Source organism: Bubalus bubalis, chromosome 15 (genome assembly GCF_019923935.1).
Source record: "Bubalus bubalis isolate 160015118507 breed Murrah chromosome 15, NDDB_SH_1, whole genome shotgun sequence".
NCBI classification, from domain to species: domain Eukaryota; kingdom Metazoa; phylum Chordata; class Mammalia; order Artiodactyla; family Bovidae; genus Bubalus; species Bubalus bubalis.
Genome location: NC_059171.1, coordinates 18,694,935 through 18,700,095, shown reverse-complemented (window position 1 = coordinate 18,700,095; position 5,161 = coordinate 18,694,935). Strand labels below are relative to the sequence as shown.

At 41.2% G+C, this 5,161-nt stretch overlaps 1 non-coding gene across 1 annotated transcript; it reads left to right on the top strand.

Moving 5' to 3' along the window:
* Nucleotides 1-537: 537 nt before the first annotated feature.
* Nucleotides 538-609, top strand: TRNAY-AUA. Its single transcript has one exon. It is a non-coding gene; the product is annotated as a tRNA-Tyr (tRNA).
* The last annotated feature ends 4,552 nt before the right edge of the window (nucleotides 610-5,161 follow it).

Here is a 5,161-nt window from a genome sequence, read left to right as displayed (position 1 = left end):
GTCCCTTGGACTGCAAGGAGATCCAACCAGTCCATTCTGAAGGAGATCAGCCCTGGGATTTCTTTGGAAGGAATGATGCTGAAGCTGAAACTCCAGTACTTTGGCCACCTGATGCGAAGAGTTGACTCATTGGAAAAGACTCTGATGCTGGGAGGGATTGGGAGCAGGAGGAGAAGGGGACAACAGAGGATGAGATGGCTGGATGGCATAACTGACTCGATGGACGTGAGTCTGAGTGAGATCCAGGAGTTGGTGATGGACAGGGAGGCCTGGCGTGCTTCGATTCATGGGGTCGCAAAGAGTCGGACACGACTGAGCTACTGAACTGAACTGAAATGATATGTTATTACAAGATATTGACTATAGCTCCCTGTGCTATACAGTAAACCTTTGTTGCTTGATGCAGATCTATTTTTTAATTATAAACCTAGCATTCTATTCATATGAAGTCAAACAGGTGGAATCAAAATATAATAAAATTTTTAGTTAGGCAAAAATATGTAAGTTTTCTAAAATATATATATTACATGTATGACTTCCTTGGTGGCTCAGATGGTAAAGCATCTGTCTATAATACAGGAGACCTGGGTTCGATCCCTGGGTGGGGAATATCTCCTGGAGAAGGAAATGGCACCCCACTCCAGTATTCTTGCCTGGAAAATCCCATGGATAAAGGAGGCTGGTAGGCTACAGTCCATGGGGTCGAAAAAGTCGGACACGACTGAGCGACTTCTCAAGGCTTGATAAAGCCTTGAGAATATCAGAAAAAAGAAGAGATGGAGAAATTAGAAAACATAAACTAAATGAAATGAGAGCACTGAATATGAAATACAAAAAGTGAAACAAACCTGATAAAAGTAAAAGATCATCATATAACCCACTGTTTTTAAACATGGCTGTTCATTAGAGACCTATCTGGAGCTCTGGAGGAAAAAAAGCAATACTTGGGCTTTGGTATTTTTCAAAAAAATTCAAGATAATTCTGATATGCATCTGGGCTTTAAAAAGTGATTACAGGTTTTCCTATTAAATCATAGTTTTGGTGACATCAGATCACATCAGATCAGTCACTCAGTCATGTCCGACTCTTTGCAACCCCATGAATCACAGCAGGCCAGGCCTCCCTGTCCATCACCAACTCCCGGAGTTCATTGAGACTCACATCCATCAAGTCAGTTATGCCATCCAGCCATCTCATCCTCTATAGTCCCCTTCTCCTCCTGCCCCCAATCCCTCCCAGCATCAGTCTTTTCCAATGAGTCAACTCTTTGCATGAGGTGGCCAAAGTACTGGAGTTTCAGCTTTAGCATCATTCCTTCCAAAGAAATCCCAGGGCTGATCTCCTTCAGAATGGACTGGGTGGATCTCCTTGCAGTCCAGTGGACTCTCAAGAGTCTTCTCCAACACCATGGTTCAAAAGCATCAGTTCTTCAGCACTCAGCCTTCTTCACAGTCCAACTCTCACATCCATACATGACCACAGGAAAAACCATAGCCTTGACTAGATGGACCTTTGTTGGCAAAGTAATGTCTCTGCTTTTGAATATGCTATCTAGGTTGGTCATAACTTTCCTTCCAAGGAGTAAGCGTCTTTTAATTTCATGGCTGCAGTCACCATCTGCAGTGATTTTGGAGCCCCCCAAAATAAAGTCTGACACTGTTTCCACTGTTTCCCCATCTATTTCCCATGAAGTGATGGGACCAGATGTCATGATCTTCGTTTTCTGAATGTTGAGCTTTAAGCCAACTTTTTCACTCTCCACTTTCACTTTCACCAAGAGGCTTTTGAGTTCCTCTTCACTTTCTGCCATAAGGGTGGTGTCATCTGCATATCTGAGGTTATTGATATTTCTCCCGGCAATCTTGATTCCAGCTTGTGTTTCTTCCAGTTAGCATTTCTCATGATGTACTCTGCATATAAGTTAAATAAACAGGGTGACAATATACAGCCTTGACATACTCCTTTTCCTATTTGGAACCAGTCTGTTGTTCCATGTCCAGTTCTAACTGTTGCTTCCTGACCTGCATACAAATTTCTCAAGAGGCAGGTCAAGTGGTCTGGTATTCCCATCTCTTTCAAAATTTTCCACAGTTTATTGTGATCCACACAGTCAAAGGCTTTGGCGTAGTCAATAAAGCAGAAATAGATGTTTTTCTGGAACTCTCTTGCTTTTTCCATGATCCAGCGGATGTTGGCAATTTGATCTCTGGTTCCTCTGCCTTTTCTAAAACCAGCTTGAACATCAGGAAGTTCACGGTTCACATATTGCTGAAGCCTGGCTTGGAGAATTTTGAGCATTACTTTACTAGCGTGTGAGATGAGTGCAATTGTGTGGTAGTTTGAGCATTCTTTGGCATTACCTTTCTTTGGGATTGGAATGAAAACTGACCTTTTCCAGTCTGTGGCCACTGATATAGAGTTCTATTATTTTTCTTTGACCAATCATATACAATGGTGTTAAGTGAATAATAGGTACATAATCACAATAGTGAAAGATGTTTATCAGTTTTCACAATCAATAGCCAGACAAAAAATAAAAGATAATTGTAATTGCAAACCATAATGGGAACATGATTAACTTAACAATATAAAATAATTACATACAATTTGGGGGTGGTCAAGCAGAGTGAGGTGGTAAGTGGAAGAGCATACATGCACATGTTTTCATCCTCCCAGCCAGTCTATGTCTTTTGTTGCTGCATTTAATCCATTTACATTTAAGATATGTATGATCCTATTACTGTTTTCTTAATTGTTTTGAGTTTATTTTCTGTAAAACTTTTACTTCTTTTGTGTTTCCTGCCTAGAGAAATTCCTTTAGCATTTGTTGTAAAGCTGGTTTCATGGTGCTGAATTCTCTTAACTTTTGCTTGTCTGGAAAGCTTTTGATTTCTCCATCAAATTTGAATGAGAGTCTTACTGGGTAAAGTATTCTTGGTTGTAGGTTCTTCTCTTTCATCACTTTAAATATATCATGCCACTTCCTTCTGGCTTGTAGTTTCCCTTGAGAAATCAGCCTGATGGGACTTCCCTTGTATATTTTTTGTCATTTTTTTCCCCTACTGCTTTTAATATTTTATCTTTACCTTTAATTTTTGTCAGTTTGATTACTATGTGTCTCAGTGTGTTCCTCCTTGGGTTTATCCTGCCTGGGACTCTCTGTGCTTCCTGGACTTGATTGACTATTTCCTTTCCCATGTTAAGGAAGTTTTCAGTTATTATCCCTTCAAATATTTTCACAGGTCCCTACTCTCTCTCTTCTCCTGGATCCTTATAATGTGAATATTGGTGCCTTTAATATTGTCCCAGAAGTCTCTTAGGCTATCTTCATTTCTTTTCATTCTTTTTTCTATACTCTGTTCTGTGGCAGTGATTTCCACCATCTGTCCTCCAGGTTATTTATCCATTCTTCTGCTTCAGTTATTCTGCTATTGTTTCCTTCTAGTGTATTATTCATCACTGTTTGTTTGTCTTTAATTCTTGTAGGTATTTGGTAAGCATTTCTTGCATCTTCAGACTTCCCTGGTGGCTCAGACAGTAAAGTGTCTTGCTTACAATGCGGGAGACCTGGGTTCAATCCCTGGATCAGGAAGATCCTCTGGAGAAGGAAATGGCATCCCACTCCAGTACTCTTGCCTGAAAAATCCCATGGACAGAGGATCGTGGTGGGCTACAGTCCACGGGGTCGCAAAGAGTTGGACACGAGTGAGCGACTTCACTTATTTCACTCACTCTTGCATCTTCACTATTGTTTTCCCAAGATCCTGGATCATCTTCACTATGATTAGTCTGAATTCTTTCTCTGGAAGGCTACCTATCTCCATTTATTCAGTTGTTTTTCTCGGATTTTTATCCTGTCCCTTCTGTGATTGTGGTTTTCATTCTGTCTGCCCTCTGATGGATGAGGATAAGAGGCTTGTGCAACCTTTCTGATGGGAGGGACTAACTGTGGGGAAAACTGGGTCTTACTCTGGTGGGCAAGGCCATGCTCAGTAAATCTTTAATCCAATTTTCTGCTGATTGGTGAGGCTGTTTTACTTCCCTGTGGTTTGACCTGAGGCCAAACTATAGTAAGGGTAATGGCAACCTCCTCCAAAAGGACTTATGCCAGCTGTGCCTCCCAGGACAGCTGCTTTCAGTGCCCCTGACCCCGCACTGACCCTGAAGCAGGGCATTGTTGACCCATGCCTCTACCAAAGACACCCAAACACTCACAGGCAAGTCTGGCTCAGTCTCTAACTCCTTTCTCCTGGGCCCTGGTGTGCACAACGTTTTGTTTATGCCCTCAAATAGTCTGTTTCTCCAGTCCTGTGGAAGTTCTGTAATTGCAAAATTCAGACTTGAATTAAAGAAAGTAGGGAAAATCACTAGGCCATTCAGATATGACCTAAATCAAATCCCTAATGGTTATACAGTGGAAGTGACAAAGAGGTTCAAGGGATTAGATCTGATACACAGACGGCCTGAAGAACTATGGACAGAGGTTTGGAACATTGTACAGGAGGCAGTGATCAAAACCATACCCAAGAAAAAGAAATGCAGCAAGGCAAATGGTTGTCTGAGGAGGCCTTTAAAATAGCTGAGAAAAGAAGAGAAGCGAAAGGCAAAGGAGAAAAGGAAAGATATATCCATCTGAATGCAGAGTCCAAAGTATAGCCAATAGAGAGAAGCCTTCTTAAGTAAACAATGCAAAAAAATAGAGGAAAAGGATAAAATGGGAAATAAACCCATTTACTTCAGAATGGGACTTGAAACCACCTGGCTGGGACTGGAACCCAGACAAACCCACGCTACCTGGTTTCAGGACCTAATGAAGCTCAGGTTCTTGATGTCTCGTTGCAGAAAGAATTCAGTGAGAGACAAAGTAATAGGAAAATCTAAAGAAATGAATTTATTTAGATTCAGAGAGAAGCACACTCTACATACAGAGTGTGAACCATGTAGCATGGTTAATTTTTATGGTTTGGGTAATATCATATGTTAATAAGTGGGAGAATTATTCCAACTATTTTGGGAGAAGGATGGAGATTTCCAGGAATTGGGCCACTTCCTACTCCTTGGTCTTTTGACAGTGCCTTGGAACTGTCATGGTTCCTCTGAGTGTGTCATTTGGCTTGTTGATTGAAGATTAAGGTCTAGTTAAAGCCATCTTCCAGGGCT